Source organism: Rhodnius prolixus, unplaced genomic scaffold, assembly GCF_049639745.1.
Source record: "Rhodnius prolixus isolate KJV_2025 unplaced genomic scaffold, Rpr scaffold_6, whole genome shotgun sequence".
NCBI lineage: Eukaryota > Metazoa > Arthropoda > Insecta > Hemiptera > Reduviidae > Rhodnius > Rhodnius prolixus.
In genome coordinates, this window is record NW_027411634.1 from 40427969 (window position 1) to 40455673 (window position 27705).

The 27705-nt window shown below is 31.5% G+C and overlaps 1 long non-coding RNA gene across 3 annotated transcripts; it reads right to left on the bottom strand.

The window, feature by feature from the left end:
* Positions 1-18592: 18592 nt before the first annotated feature.
* LOC141461310 (uncharacterized) lies at positions 18593-25673 on the bottom strand. 3 transcript variants are annotated; one of them, XR_012462751.1, is made up of 5 exons: positions 25524-25673; positions 25201-25407; positions 23434-23576; positions 21442-21604; positions 18593-18910 (listed from the first exon to the last, which is right to left on the bottom strand). It is a non-coding gene; the product is annotated as an uncharacterized lncRNA (long non-coding RNA). The 3 variants fall into 3 exon arrangements; XR_012462749.1 differs by having other exon boundaries at positions 23381-23576; XR_012462750.1 differs by lacking the exon at positions 23434-23576 and having other exon boundaries at positions 18599-18910.
* Positions 25674-27705: the final 2032 nt, after the last annotated feature.

The following is a 27705-nucleotide window of genomic DNA, read 5'->3' on the forward strand; positions in this document are numbered from 1 at the left end:
AGAAATCATTGAATTCTGATCCATATGAAGAGAAATATAAAGGTTTGAAATTTGAACGAAATACATACACTCAAAATATTAACCTTCTATATCTCGCCAACTATTATCACTGAAACATTGTGATTTATACCAGTTTTAGGAGAAACTATTCTCTACAATTGGGTAAAGAAATCATTGAATTCTGATCAATAGGAATAGAAATATAAAGGTTTGAAATTTGGACGAAATACAAACACTCAAAACTTTAACCTTCTATATCTCGGCAACTATTATCACTAAAACATTGCGATTTATACCAGTTATAGAGGAAACTGTTCCCTACAATTGGGTAAAGAAATCATTGAATTCTGATCAACAGGAATAGAAATATAAAGGTTTGAAATTTGGACGAAATACAAACACTCAAAACTTTAACCTTCTATATCTCGGCAACTATTATCACTAAAACATTGCGATTTATACAGTTATAGAGGAAACTGTTCCCTACAATTGGGTAAAGAAATCATTGAATTCTGATCAATAGGAATAGAAATATAAAGGTTTGAAATTTGGACGAAATACAAACACTCAAAACTTTAACCTTCTATATCTCGGCAACTATTATCACTAAAACATTGCGATTTATACCAGTTATAGAGTAAACTGTTCCCTACAATTGGGTAAAGAAATCATTGAATTCTGATCCATAGGAATAGAAATATAAAGGTTTGAAATTTGAACGAAATACAAACACTCAAAATATTAACCTTCTATATCTCGCCAACTATTATCACTGAAACATTGTGATTTATACCAGTTTTAGGAGAAACTATTCTCTACAATTGGGTAAAGAAATCATTGAATTCTGATCAATAGGAATAGAAATATAAAGGTTTGAAATTTGGACGAAATACAAACACTCAAAACTTTAACCTTCTATATCTCGGCAACTATTATCACTAAAACATTGCGATTTATACCAGTTATAGAGGAAACTGTTCCCTACAATTGGGTAAAGAAATCATTGAATTCTGATCAACAGGAATAGAAATATAAAGGTTTGAAATTTGGACGAAATACAAACACTCAAAACTTTAACCTTCTATATCTCGGCAACTATTATCACTAAAACATTGCGATTTATACCAGTTATAGAGAAAACTGTTCCCTACAATTGGGTAAAGAAATCATTGAATTCTGATCAATAGGAATAGAAATATAAAGGTTTGAAATTTGGACGAAATACAAACACTCAAAACTTTAACCTTCTATATCTCGGCAACTATTATCACTAAAACATTGCGATTTATACCAGTTATAGAGGAAACTGTTCCCTACAATTGGGTAAAGAAATCAATGAATTCTGATCCATAGGAATAGAAATATAAAGGTTTGAAATTTGTAGGAAATACAAACACTCAAAACTTTAACCTTCTATATCTGGGCAACTATTATCACTGAAACATTGTGATTTATACCAGTTTTAGGAGAAACTATTCTCTACAATTGGGTAAAGAAATCATTGAATTCTGATCAATAGGAATAGAAATATAAAGGTTTGAAATTTGGACGAAATACAAACACTCAAAACTTTAACCTTCTATATCTCGGCAACTATTATCACTAAAACATTGCGATTTATACCAGTTATAGAGGAAACTGTTCCCTACAATTGGGTAAAGAAATCATTGAATTCTGATCCATATGAAGAGAAATATAAAGGTTTGAAATTTGAACGAAATACAAACACTCAAAATATTAACCTTCTATATCTCGCCAACTATTATCACTGAAACATTGTGATTTATACCAGTTTTAGGAGAAACTATTCTCTACAATTGGGTAAAGAAATCATTGAATTCTGATCAATAGGAATAGAAATATAAAGGTTTGAAATTTGGACGAAATACAAACACTCAAAACTTTAACCTTCTATATCTCGGCAACTATTATCACTAAAACATTGCGATTTATACCAGTTATAGAGGAAACTGTTCCCTACAATTGGGTAAAGAAATCATTGAATTCTGATCAACAGGAATAGAAATATAAAGGTTTGAAATTTGGACGAAATACAAACACTCAAAACTTTAACCTTCTATATCTCGGCAACTATTATCACTAAAACATTGCGATTTATACAGTTATAGAGGAAACTGTTCCCTACAATTGGGTAAAGAAATCATTGAATTCTGATCAATAGGAATAGAAATATAAAGGTTTGAAATTTGGACGAAATAGAAACACTGAAAACTTTAACCTTCTATATCTCGGCAACTATTATCACTAAAACATTGCGATTTATACCAGTTATAGAGTAAACTGTTCCCTACAATTGGGTAAAGAAATCATTGAATTCTGATCCATAGGAATAGAAATATAAAGGTTTGAAATTTGGACGAAATACAAACACTGAAAACTTTAACCTTCTATATCTCGGCAACTATTATCACTAAAACATTGCGATTTATACCAGTTATAGAGAAAACTGTTCCCTACAATTGGGTAAAGAAATCATTGAATTCTGATCAATAGGAATAGAAATATAAAGGTTTGAAATTTGGACGAAATACAAACACTCAAAACTTTAACCTTCTATATCTCGGCAACTATTATCACTAAAACATTGCGATTTATACCAGTTATAGAGGAAACTGTTCCCTACAATTGGGTAAAGAAATCAATGAATTCTGATCCATAGGAATAGAAATATAAAGGTTTGAAATTTGTAGGAAATACAAACACTCAAAACTTTAACCTTCTATATCTGGGCAACTATTATCACTGAAACATTGTGATTTATACCAGTTTTAGGAGAAACTATTCTCTACAATTGGGTAAAGAAATCATTGAATTCTGATCAATAGGAATAGAAATATAAAGGTTTGAAATTTGGACGAAATACAAACACTCAAAACTTTAACCTTCTATATCTCGGCAACTATTATCACTAAAACATTGCGATTTATACCAGTTATAGAGGAAACTGTTCCCTACAATTGGGTAAAGAAATCATTGAATTCTGATCCATATGAAGAGAAATATAAAGGTTTGAAATTTGAACGAAATACAAACACTCAAAATATTAACCTTCTATATCTCGCCAACTATTATCACTGAAACATTGTGATTTATACCAGTTTTAGGAGAAACTATTCTCTACAATTGGGTAAAGAAATCATTGAATTCTGATCAATAGGAATAGAAATATAAAGGTTTGAAATTTGGACGAAATACAAACACTCAAAACTTTAACCTTCTATATCTCGGCAACTATTATCACTAAAACATTGCGATTTATACCAGTTATAGAGGAAACTGTTCCCTACAATTGGGTAAAGAAATCATTGAATTCTGATCAACAGGAATAGAAATATAAAGGTTTGAAATTTGGACGAAATACAAACACTCAAAACTTTAACCTTCTATATCTCGGCAACTATTATCACTAAAACATTGCGATTTATACAGTTATAGAGGAAACTGTTCCCTACAATTGGGTAAAGAAATCATTGAATTCTGATCAATAGGAATAGAAATATAAAGGTTTGAAATTTGGACGAAATACAAACACTCAAAACTTTAACCTTCTATATCTCGGCAACTATTATCACTAAAACATTGCGATTTATACCAGTTATAGAGGAACCTGTTCCCTACAATTGGGTAAAGAAATCATTGAATTCTGATCAATAGGAATAGAAATATAAAGGTTTGAAATTTGGACGAAATACAAACACTGAAAACTTTAACCTTCTATATCTCGGCAACTATTATCACTAAAACATTGCGATTTATACCAGTTATAGAGGAAACTGTTCCCTACAATTGGGTAAAGAAATCAATGAATTCTGATCCATAGGAATAGAAATATAAAGGTTTGAAATTTGGACGAAATACAAACACTCAAAACTTTAACCTTCTATATCTCGGCAACTATTATCACTAAAACATTGCGATTTATACCAGTTATAGAGGAAACTGTTCCCTACAATTGGGTAAAGAAATCATTGAATTCTGATCAATAGGAATAGAAATATAAAGGTTTGAAATTTGGATGAAATACAAACACTGAAAATATTAACCTTCTATATCTCGGCAACTATTATCACTAAAACATTGCGATTTATACCAGTTATAGAGTAAACTGTTCCCTACAATTGGGTAAAGAAATCATTGAATTCTGATCCATAGGAATAGATATATAAAGGTTTGAAATTTGGACGAAATACAAACACTGAAAACTTTAACCTTCTATATCTCGGCAACTATTATCACTAAAACATTGCGATTTATACCAGTTATAGAGGAAACTGTTCCCTACAATTGGGTAAAGAAATCAATGAATTCTGATCCATAGGAATAGAAATATAAAGGTTTGAAATTTGTAGGAAATACAAACACTCAAAACTTTAACCTTCTATATCTGGGCAACTATTATCACTAAAACATTGCGATTTATACCAGTTATAGAGGAAACTATTCCCTACAATTGGGTAAAAAAATCATTGAATTCTGATCAATAGGAATAGAAATATAAAGGTTTGAAATTTGGACGAAATACAAACACTCAAAACTTTAACCTTCTATATCTCGGCAACTATTATCACTAAAACATTGCGATTTATACCAGTTATAGAGAAAACTGTTCCCTACAATTGGGTAAAGAAATCATTGAATTCTGATCAATAGGAATAGAAATATAAAGGTTTGAAATTTGGACGAAATACAAACACTCAAAACTTTAACCTTCTATATCTCGGCAACTATTATCACTAAAACATTGCGATTTATACCAGTTATAGAGGAAACTGTTCCCTACAATTGGGTAAAGAAATCAATGAATTCTGATCCATAGGAATAGAAATATAAAGGTTTGAAATTTGTAGGAAATACAAACACTCAAAACTTTAACCTTCTATATCTGGGCAACTATTATCACTGAAACATTGTGATTTATACCAGTTTTAGGAGAAACTATTCTCTACAATTGGGTAAAGAAATCATTGAATTCTGATCAATAGGAATAGAAATATAAAGGTTTGAAATTTGGACGAAATACAAACACTCAAAACTTTAACCTTCTATATCTCGGCAACTATTATCACTAAAACATTGCGATTTATACCAGTTATAGAGGAAACTGTTCCCTACAATTGGGTAAAGAAATCATTGAATTCTGATCAACAGGAATAGAAATATAAAGGTTTGAAATTTGGACGAAATACAAACACTCAAAACTTTAACCTTCTATATCTCGGCAACTATTATCACTAAAACATTGCGATTTATACCAGTTATAGAGGAAACTGTTCCCTACAATTGGGTAAAGAAATCATTGAATTCTGATCAATAGGAATAGAAATATAAAGGTTTGAAATTTGGACGAAATACAAACACTCAAAACTTTAACCTTCTATATCTCGGCAACTATTATCACTAAAACATTGCGATTTATACCAGTTATAGAGGAACCTGTTCCCTACAATTGGGTAAAGAAATCATTGAATTCTGATCAATAGGAATAGAAATATAAAGGTTTGAAATTTGGACGAAATACAAACACTGAAAACTTTAACCTTCTATATTTTGGCAACTATTATCACTAAAACATTGCGATTTATACCAGTTATAGAGGAAACTGTTCCCTACAATTGGGTAAAGAAATCAATGAATTCTGATCCATAGGAATAGAAATATAAAGGTTTGAAATTTGGACGAAATACAAACACTCAAAACTTTAACCTTCTATATCTCGGCAACTATTATCACTAAAACATTGCGATTTATACCAGTTATAGAGGAAACTGTTCCCTACAATTGGGTAAAGAAATCATTGAATTCTGATCAACAGGAATAGAAATATAAAGGTTTGAAATTTGGACGAAATACAAACACTCAAAACTTTAACCTTCTATATCTCGGCAACTATTATCACTAAAACATTGCGATTTATACAGTTATAGAGGAAACTGTTCCCTACAATTGGGTAAAGAAATCATTGAATTCTGATCAATAGGAATAGAAATATAAAGGTTTGAAATTTGGACGAAATACAAACACTCAAAACTTTAACCTTCTATATCTCGGCAACTATTATCACTAAAACATTGCGATTTATACCAGTTATAGAGTAAACTGTTCCCTACAATTGGGTAAAGAAATCATTGAATTCTGATCCATAGGAATAGAAATATAAAGGTTTGAAATTTGAACGAAATACAAACACTCAAAATATTAACCTTCTATATCTCGCCAACTATTATCACTGAAACATTGTGATTTATAGCAGTTTTAGGAGAAACTATTCTCTACAATTGGGTAAAGAAATCATTGAATTCTGATCAATAGGAATAGAAATATAAAGGTTTGAAATTTGGACGAAATACAAACACTCAAAACTTTAACCTTCTATATCTCGGCAACTATTATCACTAAAACATTGCGATTTATACCAGTTATAGAGGAAACTGTTCCCTACAATTGGGTAAAGAAATCATTGAATTCTGATCAACAGGAATAGAAATATAAAGGTTTGAAATTTGGACGAAATACAAACACTCAAAACTTTAACCTTCTATATCTCGGCAACTATTATCACTAAAACATTGCGATTTATACCAGTTATAGAGAAAACTGTTCCCTACAATTGGGTAAAGAAATCATTGAATTCTGATCCATAGGAATAGAAATATAAAGGTTTGAAATTTGGACGAAATACAAACACTGAAAACTTTAACCTTCTATATCTCGGCAACTATTATCACTAAAACATTGCGATTTATACCAGTTATAGAGGAAACTGTTCCCTACAATTGGGTAAAGAAATCAATGAATTCTGATCCATAGGAATAGAAATATAAAGGTTTGAAATTTGTAGGAAATACAAACACTCAAAACTTTAACCTTCTATATCTGGGCAACTATTATCACTAAAACATTGCGATTTATACCAGTTATAGAGGAAACTATTCCCTACAATTGGGTAAAGAAATCATTGAATTCTGATCAATAGGAATAGAAATATAAAGGTTTGAAATTTGGACGAAATACAAACACTGAAAACTTTAACCTTCTATATCTCGGCAACTATTATCACTAAAACATTGCGATTTATACCAGTTATAGAGGAAACTGTTCCCTACAATTGGTTAAAGAAATCATTGAGTTCTGATCAATAGGAATAGAAATATAAAGGTTTGAAATTTGGACGAAATACAAACACTGAAAACTTTAACCTTCTATATCTCGGCAACTATTATCACTAAAACATTGCGATTTATACCAGTTATAGAGGAAACTGTTCCCTACAATTGGGTAAAGAAATCATTGAATTCTGATCAATAGGAATAGAAATATAAAGGTTTGAAATTTGGACGAAATACAAACACTCAAAACTTTAACCTTCTATATCTCGGCAACTATTATCACTAAAACATTGCGATTTATACCAGTTATAGAGGAACCTGTTCCCTACAATTGGGTAAAGAAATCATTGAATTCTGATCAATAGGAATAGAAATATAAAGGTTTGAAATTTGGACGAAATACAAACACTGAAAACTTTAACCTTCTATATTTTGGCAACTATTATCACTAAAACATTGCGATTTATACCAGTTATAGAGGAAACTGTTCCCTACAATTGGGTAAAGAAATCAATGAATTCTGATCCATAGGAATAGAAATATAAAGGTTTGAAATTTGGACGAAATACAAACACTCAAAACTTTAACCTTCTATATCTCGGCAACTATTATCACTAAAACATTGCGATTTATACCAGTTATAGAGGAAACTGTTCCCTACAATTGGGTAAAGAAATCATTGAATTCTGATCAATAGGAATAGAAATATAAAGGTTTGAAATTTGGATGAAATACAAACACTGAAAACTTTAACCTTCTATATCTCGGCAACTATTATCACTAAAACATTGCGATTTATACCAGTTATAGAGGAAACTGTTCCCTACAATTGGGTAAAGAAATCATTGAATTCTGATCAACAGGGATAGAAATATAAAGGTTTGAAATTTGGACGAAATACAAACACTCAAAACTTTAACCTTCTATATCTCGGCAACTATTATCACTAAAACATTGCGATTTATACAGTTATAGAGGAAACTGTTCCCTACAATTGGGTAAAGAAATCATTGAATTCTGATCAATAGGAATAGAAATATAAAGGTTTGAAATTTGGACGAAATACAAACACTCAAAACTTTAACCTTCTATATCTCGGCAACTATTATCACTAAAACATTGCGATTTATACCAGTTATAGAGTAAACTGTTCCCTACAATTGGGTAAAGAAATCATTGAATTCTGATCCATAGGAATAGAAATATAAAGGTTTGAAATTTGAACGAAATACAAACACTCAAAATATTAACCTTCTATATCTCGCCAACTATTATCACTGAAACATTGTGATTTATACCAGTTTTAGGAGAAACTATTCTCTACAATTGGGTAAAGAAATCATTGAATTCTGATCAATAGGAATAGAAATATAAAGGTTTGAAATTTGGACGAAATACAAACACTCAAAACTTTAACCTTCTATATCTCGGCAACTATTATCACTAAAACATTGCGATTTATACCAGTTATAGAGGAAACTGTTCCCTACAATTGGGTAAAGAAATCATTGAATTCTGATCAACAGGAATAGAAATATAAAGGTTTGAAATTTGGACGAAATACAAACACTCAAAACTTTAACCTTCTATATCTCGGCAACTATTATCACTAAAACATTGCGATTTATACCAGTTATAGAGAAAACTGTTCCCTACAATTGGGTAAAGAAATCATTGAATTCTGATCCATAGGAATAGAAATATAAAGGTTTGAAATTTGGACGAAATACAAACACTGAAAACTTTAACCTTCTATATCTCGGCAACTATTATCACTAAAACATTGCGATTTATACCAGTTATAGAGGAAACTGTTCCCTACAATTGGGTAAAGAAATCAATGAATTCTGATCCATAGGAATAGAAATATAAAGGTTTGAAATTTGTAGGAAATACAAACACTCAAAACTTTAACCTTCTATATCTGGGCAACTATTATCACTAAAACATTGCGATTTATACCAGTTATAGAGGAAACTATTCCCTACAATTGGGTAAAGAAATCATTGAATTCTGATCAATAGGAATAGAAATATAAAGGTTTGAAATTTGGACGAAATACAAACACTGAAAACTTTAACCTTCTATATCTCGGCAACTATTATCACTAAAACATTGCGATTTATACCAGTTATAGAGGAAACTGTTCCCTACAATTGGTTAAAGAAATCATTGAGTTCTGATCAATAGGAATAGAAATATAAAGGTTTGAAATTTGGACGAAATACAAACACTGAAAACTTTAACCTTCTATATCTCGGCAACTATTATCACTAAAACATTGCGATTTATACCAGTTATAGAGGAAACTGTTCCCTACAATTGGGTAAAGAAATCAATGAATTCTGATCCATAGGAATAGAAATATAAAGGTTTGAAATTTGGACGAAATACAAACACTCAAAACTTTAACCTTCTATATCTGGGCAACTATTATCACTAAAACATTGCGATTTATACCAGTTATAGAGGAAACTGTTCCCTACAATTGGGTAAAGAAATCATTGAATTCTGATCAATAGGAATAGAAATATAAAGGTTTGAAATTTGGACGAAATAGAAACACTGAAAACTTTAACCTTCTATATCTCGGCAACTATTATCACTAAAACATTGCGATTTATACCAGTTATAGAGTAAACTGTTCCCTACAATTGGGTAAAGAAATCATTGAATTCTGATCCATAGGAATAGAAATATAAAGGTTTGAAATTTGGACGAAATACAAACACTGAAAACTTTAACCTTCTATATCTCGGCAACTATTATCACTAAAACATTGCGATTTATACCAGTTATAGAGGAAACTGTTCCCTACAATTGGGTAAAGAAATCAATGAATTCTGATCCATAGGAATAGAAATATAAAGGTTTGAAATTTGGACGAAATACAAACACTCAAAACTTTAACCTTCTATATCTGGGCAACTATTATCACTAAAACATTGCGATTTATACCAGTTATAGAGGAAACTGTTCCCTACAATTGGGTAAAGAAATCATTGAATTCTGATCAATAGGAATAGAAATATAAAGGTTTGAAATTTGGACGAAATAGAAACACTGAAAACTTTAACCTTCTACATCTCGGCAACTATTATCACTAAAACATTGCGATTTATACCAGTTATAGAGTAAACTGTTCCCTACAATTGGGTAAAGAAATCATTGAATTCTGATCCATAGGAATAGAAATATAAAGGTTTGAAATTTGGACGAAATACAAACACTGAAAACTTTAACCTTCTATATCTCGGCAACTATTATCACTAAAACATTGCGATTTATACCAGTTATAGAGGAAACTGTTCCCTACAATTGGGTAAAGAAATCAATGAATTCTGATCCATAGGAATAGAAATATAAAGGTTTGAAATTTGTAGGAAATACAAACACTCAAAACTTTAACCTTCTATATCTGGGCAACTATTATCACTAAAACATTGCGATTTATACCAGTTATAGACGAAACTATTCCCTACAATTGGGTAAAGAAATCATTGAATTCTGATCAATAGGAATAGAAATATAAAGGTTTGAAATTTGGACGAAATACAAACACTGAAAACTTTAACCTTCTATATCTCGGCAACTATTATCACTAAAACATTGCGATTTATACCAGTTATAGAGGAAACTGTTCCCTACAATTGGTTAAAGAAATCATTGAATTCTGATCAATAGGAATAGAAATATAAAGGTTTGAAATTTGGACGAAATACAAACACTGAAAACTTTAACCTTCTATATCTCGGCAACTATTATCACTAAAACATTGCGATTTATACCAGTTATAGAGTAAACTGTTCCCTACAATTGGGTAAAGAAATCATTGAATTCTGATCCATAGGAATAGAAATATAAAGGTTTGAAATTTGGACGAAATACAAACACTGAAAACTTTAACCTTCTATATCTCGGCAACTATTATCACTAAAACATTGCGATTTATACCAGTTATAGAGGAAACTGTTCCCTACAATTGGGTAAAGAAATCAATGAATTCTGATCCATAGGAATAGAAATATAAAGGTTTGAAATTTGGACGAAATACAAACACTCAAAACTTTAACCTTCTATATCTGGGCAACTATTATCACTAAAACATTGCGATTTATACCAGTTATAGAGGAAACTGTTCCCTACAATTGGGTAAAGAAATCATTGAATTCTGATCAATAGGAATAGAAATATAAAGGTTTGAAATTTGGACGAAATAGAAACACTGAAAACTTTAACCTTCTATATCTCGGCAACTATTATCACTAAAACATTGCGATTTATACCAGTTATAGAGTAAACTGTTCCCTACAATTGGGTAAAGAAATCATTGAATTCTGATCTATAGGAATAGAAATATAAAGGTTTGAAATTTGGACGAAATACAAACACTGAAAACTTTAACCTTCTATATCTCGGCAATTATTATCACTAAAACATTGCGATTTATACCAGTTATAGAGGAAACTGTTCCCTACAATTGGGTAAAGAAATCAATGAATTCTGATCCATAGGAATAGAAATATAAAGGTTTGAAATTTGGACGAAATACAAACACTGAAAACTTTAACCTTCTATATCTCGGCAACTATTATCACTAAAACATTGCGATTTATACCAGTTATAGAGGAAACTGTTCCCTACAATTGGTTAAAGAAATCATTGAATTCTGATCAATAGGAATAGAAATATAAAGGTTTGAAATTTGGACGAAATACAAACACTGAAAACTTTAACCTTCTATATCTCGGCAACTATTATCACTAAAACATTGCGATTTATACCAGTTATAGAGTAAACTGTTCCCTACAATTGGGTAAAGAAATCATTGAATTCTGATCCATAGGAATAGAAATATAAAGGTTTGAAATTTGGACGAAATACAAACACTGAAAACTTTAACCTTCTATATCTCGGCAACTATTATCACTAAAACATTGCGATTTATACCAGTTATAGAGGAAACTGTTCCCTACAATTGGGTAAAGAAATCAATGAATTCTGATCCATAGGAATAGAAATATAAAGGTTTGAAATTTGGACGAAATACAAACACTCAAAACTTTAACCTTCTATATCTGGGCAACTATTATCACTAAAACATTGCGATTTATACCAGTTATAGAGGAAACTGTTCCCTACAATTGGGTAAAGAAATCATTGAATTCTGATCAATAGGAATAGAAATATAAAGGTTTGAAATTTGGACGAAATAGAAACACTGGAAACTTTAACCTTCTATATCTCGGCAACTATTATCACTAAAACATTGCGATTTATACCAGTTATAGAGTAAACTGTTCCCTACAATTGGGTAAAGAAATCATTGAATTCTGATCCATAGGAATAGAAATATAAAGGTTTGAAATTTGGACGAAATACAAACACTGAAAACTTTAACCTTCTATATCTCGGCAACTATTATCACTAAAACATTGCGATTTATACCAGTTATAGAGGAAACTGTTCCCTACAATTGGGTAAAGAAATCAATGAATTCTGATCCATAGGAATAGAAATATAAAGGTTTGAAATTTGGACGAAATACAAACACTCAAAACTTTAACCTTCTATATCTGGGCAACTATTATCACTAAAACATTGCGATTTATACCAGTTATAGAGGAAACTGTTCCCTACAATTGGGTAAAGAAATCATTGAATTCTGATCAATAGGAATAGAAATATAAAGGTTTGAAATTTGGACGAAATAGAAACACTGAAAACTTTAACCTTCTACATCTCGGCAACTATTATCACTAAAACATTGCGATTTATACCAGTTATAGAGTAAACTGTTCCCTACAATTGGGTAAAGAAATCATTGATTTCTGATCCATAGGAATAGAAATATAAAGGTTTGAAATTTGGACGAAATACAAACACTGAAAACTTTAACCTTCTATATCTCGGCAACTATTATCACTAAAACATTGCGATTTATACCAGTTATAGAGGAAACTGTTCCCTACAATTGGGTAAAGAAATCAATGAATTCTGATCCATAGGAATAGAAATATAAAGGTTTGAAATTTGTAGGAAATACAAACACTCAAAACTTTAACCTTATATATCTCGACAACTATTATCAATAGAACATTGTGATTTATACCAGTTATAGAGTAAACTGTTCCCTACAATTGGGTAAAGAAATCAATGAATTCTGATCCATAGGAATAGAAATATAAAGGTTTGAAATTTGTAGGAAATACAAACACTCAAAACTTTAACCTTCTATATGTCGACAACTATTATCAATAAAACATTGTGTTTTATACCAGTTATAGAGTAAACTGTTCTCTACAATTGGGTAAAGAAATCAATGAATTCTGATCCATAGGAATAGAAATATAAAGGTTTGAAATTTGTAGGAAATACAAACACTCAAAACTTTAACCTTCTATATCTCGGCAACTATTATCACGAAAACATTGCGATTTATACCAGTTATAGAGGAAACTGTTCCCTACAATTGGGTAAAGAAATCAATGAATTCTGATCCATAGGAATAGAAATATAAAGGTTTGAAATTTGTAGGAAATACAAACACTCAAAACTTTGACCTTCTATATCTCCCCAACTATTATTACTAAAACATTGTGATTTATACCAGTTATAGAGGAAACTATTCTCTACAATTCGGTAAAGAAATCAATGAATTCTGATCAATAGCAATAGAAATATAAAGGTTTGAAATTTGTAGGAAATACAAACACTCAAAACTTTAACCTTCTATATCTCGACAACTATTATCAATAGAACATTGTGATTTATACCAGTTATAGAGTAAACTGTTCCCTACAATTGGGTAAAGAAATCAATGAATTCTGATCCATAGGAATAGAAATATAAAGGTTTGAAATTTGTAGGAAATACAAACACTCAAAACTTTGACCTTCTATATCTCGCCAACTATTATCAATAAAACATTGCGATTTATACCAGTTATAGAGTAAACTGTTCCCTACAATTGGGTAAAGAAATCATTGAATTCTGATCCATAGGAATAGAAATATAAAGGTTTGAAATTTGGACGAAATACAAACACTGAAAACTTTAACCTTCTATATCTCGGCAACTATTATCACTAAAACATTGCGATTTATACCAGTTATAGAGGAAACTGTTCCCTACAATTGGTTAAAGAAATCATTGAATTCTGATCAATAGGAATAGAAATATAAAGGTTTGAAATTTGGACGAAATACAAACACTGAGAACTTTAACCTTCTATATCTCGGCAACTATTATCACTAAAACATTGCGATTTATACCAGTTATAGAGTAAACTGTTCCCTACAATTGGGTAAAGAAATCATTGAATTCTGATCCATAGGAATAGAAATATAAAGGTTTGAAATTTGGACGAAATACAAACACTGAAAACTTTAACCTTCTATATCTCGGCAACTATTATCACTAAAACATTGCGATTTATACCAGTTATAGAGGAAACTGTTCCCTACAATTGGGTAAAGAAATCAATGAATTCTGATCCATAGGAATAGAGATATAAAGGTTTGAAATTTGGACGAAATACAAACACTCAAAACTTTAACCTTCTATATCTGGGCAACTATTATCACTAAAACATTGCGATTTATACCAGTTATAGAGGAAACTGTTCCCTACAATTGGGTAAAGAAATCATTGAATTCTGATCAATAGGAATAGAAATATAAAGGTTTGAAATTTGGACGAAATAGAAACACTGAAAACTTTAACCTTCTATATCTCGGCAACTATTATCACTAAAACATTGCGATTTATACCAGTTATAGAGTAAACTGTTCCCTACAATTGGGTAAAGAAATCATTGAATTCTGATCCATAGGAATAGAAATATAAAGGTTTGAAATTTGGACGAAATACAAACACTGAAAACTTTAACCTTCTATATCTCGGCAACTATTATCACTAAAACATTGCGATTTATACCAGTTATAGAGGAAACTGTTCCCTACAATTGGGTAAAGAAATCAATGAATTCTGATCCATAGGAATAGAAATATAAAGGTTTGAAATTTGGACGAAATACAAACACTCAAAACTTTAACCTTCTATATCTGGGCAACTATTATCACTAAAACATTGCGATTTATACCAGTTATAGAGGAAACTGTTCCCTACAATTGGGTAAAGAAATCATTGAATTCTGATCAATAGGAATAGAAATATAAAGGTTTGAAATTTGGACGAAATAGAAACACTGAAAACTTTAACCTTCTACATCTCGGCAACTATTATCACTAAAACATTGCGATTTATACCAGTTATAGAGTAAACTGTTCCCTACAATTGGGTAAAGAAATCATTGATTTCTGATCCATAGGAATAGAAATATAAAGGTTTGAAATTTGGACGAAATACAAACACTGAAAACTTTAACCTTCCATATCTCGGCAACTATTATCACTAAAACATTGCGATTTATACCAGTTATAGAGGAAACTGTTCCCTACAATTGGGTAAAGAAATCAATGAATTCTGATCCATAGGAATAGAAATATAAAGGTTTGAAATTTGTAGGAAATACAAACACTCAAAACTTTAACCTTCTATATCTCGACAACTATTATCAATAGAACATTGTGATTTATACCAGTTATAGAGTAAACTGTTCCCTACAATTGGGTAAAGAAATCAATGAATTCTGATCCATAGGAATAGAAATATAAAGGTTTGAAATTTGTAGGAAATACAAACACTCAAAACTTTAACCTTCTATATGTCGACAACTATTATCAATAAAACATTGTGTTTTATACCAGTTATAGAGTAAACTGTTCTCTACAATTGGGTAAAGAAATCAATGAATTCTGATCCATAGGAATAGAAATATAAAGGTTTGAAATTTGTAGGAAATACAAACACTCAAAACTTTAACCTTCTATATCTCGGCAACTATTATCACGAAAACATTGCGATTTATACCAGTTATAGAGGAAACTGTTCCCTACAATTGGGTAAAGAAATCAATGAATTCTGATCCATAGGAATAGAAATATAAAGGTTTGAAATTTGTAGGAAATACAAACACTCAAAACTTTGACCTTCTATATCTCCCCAACTATTATTACTAAAACATTGTGATTTATACCAGTTATAGAGGAAACTATTCTCTACAATTCGGTAAAGAAATCAATGAATTCTGATCAATAGCAATAGAAATATAAAGGTTTGAAATTTGTAGGAAATACAAACACTCAAAACTTTAACCTTCTATATCTCGACAACTATTATCAATAGAACATTGTGATTTATACCAGTTATAGAGTAAACTGTTCCCTACAATTGGGTAAAGAAATCAATGAATTCTGATCCATAGGAATAGAAATATAAAGGTTTGAAATTTGTAGGAAATACAAACACTCAAAACTTTGACCTTCTATATCTCGCCAACTATTATCAATAAAACATTGTGATTTATACCAGTTATAGAGGAAACTATTCTCTACAATTGGGTAAAGAAATCATTGAATTCTGATCAATAGGAATAGAAATATAAAGGTTTGAAATTTGTAGGAAATACAAACACTCAAAACTTTAACCTTCTATATCTCGCCAACTATTATCACTAAAACATTGTGATTTATACCAGTTATAGAGGAAACTGTTCCCTACAATTGGGTAAAGAAATCAATGAATTCTGATCCATAGGAATAGAAATATAAAGGTTTGAAATTTGTAGGAAATACAAACACTTAAAACTTTGACCTTCTATATCTCCCCAACTATTATTACTAAAACATTGTGATTTATACCAGTTATAGAGGAAACTATTCTCTACAATTGGGTAAAGAAATCATTGAATTCTGATCAATAGGAATAGAAATATAAAGGTTTGAAATTTGTAGGGAATACAAACACTCAAAACTTTAACCTTCTATATCTCGCCAACTATTATCACTAAAACATTGTGATTTATACCAGTTATAGAGGAAACTGTTCCCTACAATTGGGTAAAGAAATCAATGAATTCTGATCCATAGGAATAGAAATATAAAGGTTTGAAATTTGTAGGAAATACAAACACTCAAAACTTTAACCTTCTATATCTCCCCAACTATTATTACTAAAACATTGTGATTTATACCAGTTATAGAGGAAACTGTTCCCTACAATTGGGTAAAGAAATCAATGAATTCTGATCCATAGGAATAGAAATATAAAGGTTTGAAATTTGTAGGAAATACAAACACTCAAAACTTTAACCTTCTATATCTCGACAACTATTATCAATAGAACATTGTGATTTATACCAGTTATAGAGTAAACTGTTCCCTACAATTGGGTAAAGAAATCAATGAATTCTGATCCATAGGAATAGAAATATAAAGGTTTGAAATTTGTAGGAAATACAAACACTCAAAACTTTAACCTTCTATATCTCGGCAACTATTATCACTAAAACATTGCGATTTATACCAGTTATAGAGGAAACTGTTCCCTACAATTGGGTAAAGAAATCAATGAATTCTGATCCATAGGAATAGAAATATAAAGGTTTGAAATTTGTAGGAAATACAAACACTCAAAACTTTGACCTTCTATATCTCCCCAACTATTATTACTAAAACATTGTGATTTATACCAGTTATAGAGGAAACTATTCTCTACAATTCGGTAAAGAAATCAATGAATTCTGATCAATAGCAATAGAAATATAAAGGTTTGAAATTTGTAGGAAATACAAACACTCAAAACTTTAACCTTCTATATCTCGACAACTATTATCAATAGAACATTGTGATTTATACCAGTTATAGAGTAAACTGTTCCCTACAATTGGGTAAAGAAATCAATGAATTCTGATCCATAGGAATAGAAATATAAAGGTTTGAAATTTGTAGGAAATACAAACACTCAAAACTTTGACCTTCTATATCTCGCCAACTATTATCAATAAAACATTGTGATTTATACCAGTTATAGAGGAAACTATTCTCTACAATTGGGTAAAGAAATCAATGAATTCTGATCAATAGGAATAGAAATATAAAGGTTTTAAATTTGTATGAAATTCAAACACTCAAAACTTTAACCTTCTATATCTCGCCAACTATTATCAATAAAACATTGTGATTTATACCAGTTATAGAGGAAACTATTCTCTACAATTGGGTAAAGAAATCAATGAATTCTGATCAATAGGAATAGAAATATAAAGGTTTTAAATTTGTAGGAAATACAAACACTCAAAACTTTAACCTTCTATATCTCGACAACTATTATCAATAGAACATTGTGATTTATACCAGTTATAGAGGAAACTATTCTCTACAATTGGGTAAAGAAATCTTTGAATTCTGATCAATAGGAATAGAAATATAAAGGTTTGAAATTTGTATGAAATTCAAACACTCAAAACTTTAACCTTCTATATCTCGCCAACTATTATCAATAAAACAATTAATTAATTTTAACTGAACCCGTACCATTAGGAAATTAGATTCAGTATATTATTTAATAAATAAAAATGATCTCTAATACAAACATTTGATAATAATTATTTAATTCAACTTTTTTGAATTTAATAGCAGAATATTTTTTACCATTATCACCGTTGGTGTCTATTCTTTTATAAATATTATGGAATAAATAAGAAAATTAAGATCGAATTATTCATTGTTGGTTAAAGTTTTTTTAATATTTTATACTATCTTTTTCGATCTTATATCATCTTCAGCAAAATCAACTTGCAGGTTTGGAAAAAAAATTCTTGGTGCAAATTGTTCTGTAGTCAGGGTCAGTAGGGAAGCCTTCCATCAATACTTTAATTACTTTATTTTACTTTATTTAGGAGAATTGTATCCACAAATTTTTCGTTTAAAGAATTTTTATGGCTTTAAAATATTTTAGGAATCAATTTTACTCTAGTTCTTAACACAATTCCTACTAAATTATTTCAAATATTTGGAATATATTTACGTATATGAAATTAGGTAATACCTTGGAGGTATTCGAGCGGAAGGTTCTCCGTAGAATTTATTTATACGTGATGGACAGAACTGGAGAATCAGGAAAAACCGGGTTTGTTCAAGGAACCGGATATCGCCAAAATTCAGAAAACTCGGAAGACTGCGATGGGCAGGGCACGTGGCATGGATGGGGGGATGAAGAAATACCCAAAAAAAATTATGGATGATAGCGAACAAGGTTCCAGGAGGGTAGGCAGACCAAGAACGTGATGGCAGGACTGTGTGGCAAGAGATGCTTTTTGGCAATGCTAGGATTCCGTAACTGGAGGGCACGTCTTGAGGAGGCCAAGACTCTTCTTGTGTTGTAGCGCCATTTAAGAAGACGATATGAAATTAATGTGGAAAGTTTAAGGTGGCCATCGTAGGAACCGTGTTCGTTTAAAAGAATCTAAAAAATCGATTTTGTAAAATGGCTGATTTTATCCAAAAAAAACTTATCGTTGAGTTCGATAGTGGTTGAGTTGAAGTTTTGTGTTGTTATGACCACACTACAGACGCGCATACAGGCCAATTTATTTGTTTATTGTTATGGTGGTCTGTTGTAGGACCTGGACCTCATTCTTCCCTATCTTCGACTTTTAGCCACCATCTTCTGGTCCTAGCCTTCCACAGATCGCTCTCTGCGTCATCCAGCCATCTTACTGGGACGATCTCTGCACTTGGTGACGAGGCATCCGCTCAACTTGGCCAAGCTACAGTATTTTAACCTGCCTTTCTAGGTCCAAGAAATTATAACTGGTTCTCCGTACAGTCTCTTGAGTTCTTCCTTCTTTCAGATCCGCCACTCCAAGCTGCCAAGCCGTAGATCTTCCCCTCCTATATTCTACGCAGATTTTTCACTTTCTTGCTTCATTGTCGAAGTCAAATACTATTGTTACGAATGAAGGCCAATTTATAAAACACATTTTTTGATATGGCTGGGCTTCATAAAATGTTTTCAATTCGAGGGCTTCAAGTTGTTACTTCTGGTAAAATTAGAGTTACGAAAATCAACACGATTATGATGGAGATAAGTGGAAAACATCTGCTTCAGAGAAAACAGAAAATATATACAATTTTCTATTTGCCCTTACGCTTTCAGAAAACAACAGTTGGTTTTCATTGTGTTCTTCTTTTCTACTTGGAGTTCTTCTTCTCCTTTCCAAAGTCTTCTGTCACAATGTTTGCACACAGCACGTGAAGAAAGAGAGAGATTCTGTCATGTACGCATTTACTGCACAGAGATTATCTTGAGATACTATCGGAACAGATAAAGAAGACTGGTTTGCCTGTTAACCATTGTGTACGTAAACACTTTAAACTATATAATCCGATTAAGGACGAACGCTAGACAGCAGGCATTGCGACATAAATGGTAAAAAACAGTTGGCAGATTGGAGCGGTTGGATTGTTAATCGTCCAAGTTTAAGAAGCCCCTCTTGCAATTCGAAGAAATCCTTACACCATTGGTTATCTCCGTAATTATACAATAGGTGTCTTTTACTTCTGTCTCATTATTTGCTCTAACAAACAGGTTCAGGTTAGTTTTTCAGTTAAAACCGGTGAGCACAGATGGTTCAGCTGGAAGATTTGAGACATTCTTGTTTATTTTGCAACTGTCTCAGCTGACTATTCACAAAGCTTGAAAGTAAATTCTCTCGCTGCTTTATCTTCAAGTTTCTGCCAACTATTGGTGAACACTAAAGTGAATTTCTTAATTCTCAGTTTATGCGTTTAATTTTTTTATATTTTTTTTCCCTTTGATCCCTAATCCAAGAAATCCTCTTTCTCCGGCGAGATTCCCGCTACTATATGGTCTACACTTTTTAGCCTGTTTAGTTTTCAGAATTGTTTTTCTAATCCTGGAATCATAGTAGTTTGAAGAAAGCGGAAGTCGCATGGGTATGCACACCAGGTTTTTTTCCCCCCCGCCAGAGTGTACTTTGCCGGAAGTCAAATACAGTATCAAATATTCAGATCTAGGTATCACTAAAAGCAGAATATTGGATTCACATCTCCTCAGGTGTGCCACTACAAACATAGAAACTCGCCACCCCTCGACGGCCGCTTTTAGACGCAATGTCACTTAGAAAAAAAGAAAGAAATCCAACCTCTAGCATTTCACACATTTATGTTGCATGTTGTCCACCATCCTACAAAGCAACGGTGTAAAAGAGGAAAGCAATGTAGGCAAGTTACTCTTGAGGATTCTCTTATTCAAAAGAAAGTCCCGCCGTCCGGAGTATTGCCCAAAGGAAACAAAAAAAACCACTAGGGGTGTGATGTATGTAGGGTTAGTAATTTTTGTTTATCAATGCAGAAGTTGCTACTATAGTATGCTATGTAAAGGACACTTCTTGGTTCTTGGTAGCTTTTGCTCCTGCATCTTTTTTACCTCCTTAGAGGACATTCTCAATTCTTCCAGTTCATAGTGTAAGTCCCTGAAAGTGTAAAAACCATCTCTTTCCGTTCGCCAGCTCCACGAAAAGAACGACATATACTTTCCCAGTATGGACTCTACAAAGAAAAAAAAGAAAAGTTATAAACCAGAATAAAATACTTTACCTATATCTTTTCCTTTTGAATTTTCCAACACGGTTTTGTTTTTGCCTTTCTGTTTCATTGTCTTCTTCAAGTGAAGTTGTTGGTATAAATATTTTTTGGAGAAAGAGTGAAGACCTTTTCAATAATTCAAGATTGCGTGCTACAACTGCTTTTATATGGCATTCCACACCGTCCTAAAGTTGACCTAAAACCTTTGTCTCCTGCTGCTAGCTGGACACTTCTAAGAAATTCAAACACTTAACATAGAAAATGGTTGGCCATTTTGTTTGTTTGTTTCTTGAAATATTTTATTTATTTTATTCCGTTACAGTCAAAGACATACAGAAGGGGTTGGCCCAGTTTAAGACTATAAATGTGTTATAAAAAATTTATAAATGATATAAACATAAAATAACATAAAAGAGTTATAATGAAAAGAAAATAAATAAAAAGTAAACTGAAAAGTAGTAATAATAAATAGAAGTAATTATCCATCAAATAAGAATCAATATTTGTAAATATTATGATATTTACAAATTAGCATACCTATCTCAAGTAAATTGAAGATTTTCTAAATTAAAAGTGAACACTTCAAAGAAATAAAAATAAAGTAAAATAAAATTATTAATAATTATAATAATTATAATACAAAATGTATAAGAAAAGAAAAATAATAGTAATGACAATAAATTAAAACTCATAAAGCAATTTGCAAATAAACATAATCTACTAACCAAAAATTAATATTAATAGTAATTGTGCAATGCGACAATGAAAAAAAAAAGAAGCAAATGAAATAAATGAGCAAATATATGTACAGTAGAGCAATAAATTATCTGTAATATCATAGAATATCAACAATTAATTAAACTAAATACTAAGCAATTTTCTATATTTTAATAAGTTAATAAAAAAGAAGAAAATGTCATTTAATTTAGAGAAATGCCCTGGCTCCAAGAAGGTCAATAAATTTATTAATTGTTGCTCATTACTAATGGAAGGCAGAAAATGTTTAATTATAAATTTGTTTCTTATCGAATCAAAAGCTGGACAGACTATAAAGTTATGAACTAGATCATCAGGCTGGTTCAGATTACAAAATATACAAAACTGGGTGGTGTCAAATCGAAATTTCTCTTTATTTATATAGATATTAAAACATTTTTTATGAGATAAATGTAGTTGTGCGATTAACCTCAATTTGTTAATGTGAGTATTGAAAGTAAGATAGAGTTCACAAGAGTAAGAGAAGTTACAAAAAAATCTATAAATGGTACTATAACGGCTGTTTAAAACAAAATCTATATCTTTACTGAACAAATTGTTTTTGAAGGAGACTAACAAATTATTGTAGTTATCATGAACTAATTGGGAATCCTGAGACTGCCAAATATGATCTGATCCTATAGAAATTAAATATTTTCTCATTTCTGCCGCCCAATTAAATGGCACGGTGAAATTACACAGTTCCAGCAGTCTAGAATAACAGATTTTAGTCAATCGAAAATTTGGCATTTCAAGTAAAGATTGCCACCAATTCAACATGCGTTTAAAAATTCTAAACTGTGTGTGACATCTACCAGTTTCCAGTCTAATGTATGAGTTAGGAGTGGATCTTGAAAGGTGTAATAATAATTATAATCGCTTCTCGGCCTTTTGGCTAAGATCAAAGTGTAGTTTCTTGAAATATAAAAATACAGACTTATTTAAGAGTTGACAATAGTTCTTTCATTTTATACTTCCTCTTACTCCTAGTTCAGCGGAAGTGACGTGATCGTTGCAAATTTTCGGAATTGAGTTACCAGCAAATCTTTTTCTTCTTCAACTTCTATTTTCAAAACTTATTAGCTGCCCCAAAATTTATGGAGTTAACTTTATACTTGGAAATTTCTCTTCCAACTTCAACCTGTTCCTTTAGAGCTGCGTTTTCCAACCTCTGGAACCACTGGTGGTACGCAAAAAATAAAAATTAAATAATAAAAATATCATAGATACGTTTTTTTCCCCTGTAATTCATAAAAATTATTTTAATTAATAATATTATACAGTAAAGTTGTTAATATGAACAGAGTAATAAGGTTAGTCTGTCTCAAGATGTTAACTTCGAATTGGAAGACTACTCCTCCACCGCCAAGTAGCTCTTTACTTAATGGACACTTCATCGAGAACAGCTTCTAGGCTTTACTGTAAATCTCGTATTTGTTGGAGGGAGGTTTCTCTGTAAGTAAATCTATCAACTTTAGGACAGACAGGAACAATCTTTCAAATTTCTACAATAACATCCTTCAAACAGTAACTTAACAAATTACTCACCACATTCCTTAGGTTTTTCCAGCCCTATGGTTTTTCACCCTTCCCTTACCTCTATATAAACCCGCTTTTCCGTCAATCCTTAACAGTTATGATGATATACTCGTAGCTCTACGTTAAACTTCACAAACATTTTTATAATGTAAGTCTTTCCAAATTATATTTATCTATTTATTTAATTTTATATTTTAGAAATATTTTTATTTTTTTGGTTTTCAGTTTATATCTATATTAGTGTAATATTCCTTTTGTACATCCCTGAAGAAGGTAGTAAAAATTACCGAAACGTTGGTATAAAGCAAAAAAGTTGTATTTATTGATGACCGCACCTCGATATTCCCCAAAAATCATCCATCAACAACGGTCGAAAAAAAAAAACATCATTTCTCTGTAAGGTTATTTTTCAGTTTAATATTAGTTGAAATTAATATGGGTCAAATATTCTGGGTTTAAAGGGATGGAGGCTTTGAGAATTTTGTAGTAGCAGGAAATCGTGTGAGTGGTCACAGCAATAAATATCTTAATCTGTGCAGGAAGGTTGGGATTTCTTCCATATCAAGGATCTGAATAAATAAGTCAACCCAGGACTCGGGAAAGATAATTCCTAATTGAGCCTGCAACTTCATGGCACTTTTCCTCCTTGAATTTAGTCCTACTTCTTCCTGGTGCTTCTTTTAAGGCCGTCTGAATGCTAAGAAAAGAGAACATGTTGAGAACTAGGGACTTCTTGTGACGGCGATGCTTGGAGAACAAGACTCACCGTGTGCTTTAATCATCTCAAGTGCAATTTTCCGAGTACCTCATCGTAAAGTAATTAGGGAAATTGAAAAAAAAAAAATTCCTGAATTTTTTTTGTAAAGATAACTAGAATGTTAAAGGAAAGCGTGGAAAATGGAGGAACATCAGGTTAGCGCACTAATTGATGTCAATAGTGATTAGTTTATTGATTAGATGAGTAGTGCAGGTGGAGGAACGTGGGAGTCATTAAACTACCTGGATGTTTATAGAGAGGAGGAGGAGGTATGGCCACCCTCCTGGGCTGCTCTGATGCTGTGCAGATTGGAAGTAATTTCCTAATGCTTGCAACTTACTTCACTCTCTCACTAATAAACCTGGCCGTAACAATGCCGACTCGGCACATCATTTCTGGCCGTTCGGATCCCTTTTTGTCAATTAAGTAACAGGGCCGTGGTTCTCCCGTTCCAGAACAATTAATACTTAAACATACACTGAAGCTAAAAAAATTAGTTAATGTGTACCTGTTTTATGGAATTTAGTCCACATCTTTGGATGCACTTTCTCTTAGGTGTTTCTTACACTTCTGTTGACTTCAGAATTCAGTTTGCGAGAACTTAACCACACAAAAAATATAAAGTATTGATGCTTCTAAACATCGTTCATTAAGGTAACAAAAAAACCAAATGAAACGTAGTTTTCATTAAAGTTCCTGTTTTTCTTGGGGGACACTGTAAAAATAAAAAGTACATCAAAAATTAATTTAATTTAACTTTAAGACTTTAGGGGATTAGATTTTCAAGATAACCTAGTTTATTACGTTTACTCTTAAATGTAAAAAACTTACCATTGCTGACTACTTCTCAAACTAAGAAACTACTCAGATCAACTTTACTGATTACAAACTCTTACTGATCAAAAATTACTGTATTACTGATTAAAAAAAATAATAAACCCAAAACATAAAGAAAGTCTCCCATAACTTTTATAAGGTAGAGTTACAGGTCAGGTTATTATTATTGTAACCTTACACATCACCGCTCAAATAAGTTTTCCACAGCCGTACAGTTTTTACTCATAATTATAAATTATGCAAATTTTAAATAAATAATTATGAAGTGTAATTTTTTTTTTGTTCAATTTTTATCGCACGACCTGGTTTTATGAAAACTTCTAGGGTGGCCACTCACACGACTCTCTCTTACTACTATTTTTACGGTTGTAACTCATAAATATTTCTTTAATTCAGAATATTTGAGCCATATTATTTCAAAACAACATTATATGGTTTGTAAAACACTATATTTCACTGAAATGTGTAATAAATTAAAGGGAGGTCTCCCCTCCACACAACCAAATTCAAAGTTCACAGCCCAGGAGCCGTTCTCGAGATAGTGATAGATCGATAATGGAATTTCCTTCAATTTCGATTCTTACAATGCCTTTAACAGCAAACAAGAGATGAGACCATACCTTGCAGAAAAATTGATTTTTGTTTATCTTATAGAGGGGAATCTATCCACCCAATTCACAGAAGTATTTATTTTTAAAAGAGTTCGTAATCACTAAGGGTGCGTTCCACTAAGCGGTCACAACGATCACGCTCACGACCGCGGTTTTGCCCGTTCCACTTGCTTGTGAACGTTTACAATCGAAAACCCAATTGGAATGGACTATGGGACGTTTTAACCGTTCATGTAAACATTACAAATGGCGGCCTCGAAAATAAGTCAGAAGCTTGAAGAGGTTGTTTTTTAATTTTAACCCCGTTTATAAGCAGTTATAATAAACTTTATTAATTATTGGTTAAGTTGACTTATATTCAAATTATATATATAATTCAATTTTTATATTACATTTTAGTGGAGTATTTACAAAATTTACGTTTAAATAAAATTAAAATGTCTTTTGTGGCAACAGTTGGATATTTATTAATGCAACGTAATAATGCTTTAGAAAGTTCTTCATCTAGTTCCGATGAAAAGTGGAATGCAATTTTACAAAATCGCAATGGTGAAAAGCGAAAACTTAGACCACGTATTATTAAAACTGTCCGGTAGGACAGTTGTATAAGGGTTGATCGTCAAAAACTGCACGAAAAAGCGTAACGTTGAAAAACACCCAACTTTGACAATTTTTTTCTCTTTTTCTATAAAAGATAAAATTCCCAAATTTTCTTTAAAATAAAGGGCAAACCCTCCTTTATAACTGTAATTTTTTTGCAACAACCCAGATCTAATAGGTTTCGAGAAAAAAGTTGCCAAAAATGAGCAAAAACCGCTTTTTCAAAAAATGTTCTTGTTCTTGTTGTTCTTGTTGTTCTTGTTGTTCTTGTTGTTCTTGTTGTTCTTGTTGTTCTTGTTGTTACCTTTTTTGTAAACAACGTAGCGCCTAAACGCGCAAACCGATTTTCATGAATGAGGTGTCATTCGATTCGGAATTTTATGTAGATGTGCCTTTTGGGGGTCTCGACGCTGTACATTAAACAAGAGAGGAGTTAGCCCCCTTAATGTAAGGCCCCCTCCAAAATTATTATTACTAATTACTCTGTAAATCTTGGCCCGATTTTGATAAAATTTGGTAGGATGATAGGGTTAGGGCTCCCCTACGTAACATTAAAGCGGCGATCAGCTCTTACACTTGCTGAGGGGAAGTATAGCAATCGTTGCAAATTATCGACACGTGAACCGATTTTCATGAATGAAATGACTTTAAAAGTCTCGACGCCGTGCCTCATAAGGAGGGGAGTTAGCCCCTCCCAAATAAGGCCCTTTCTAAAACTATTATTACCAATATTTCTATAACGCTAAATCCGATTTTGATAAAATTCAGCTCGAATAAGTGGTTAAAGCTCCTCTACGTTGCTGATGCTCTTGCACCTACTAAGAGGAAGTACTGCAATCGTTTAAATTATCAATGAGTGAACCGATTTATTAAATCAATGAATTGTCGTTCGATTAAAAAATCTTTGCCTCTTTGCCTTTTAGGGAGAAGTACTGCAATCGTAGTTTATTTTTCTTACTCCTCTT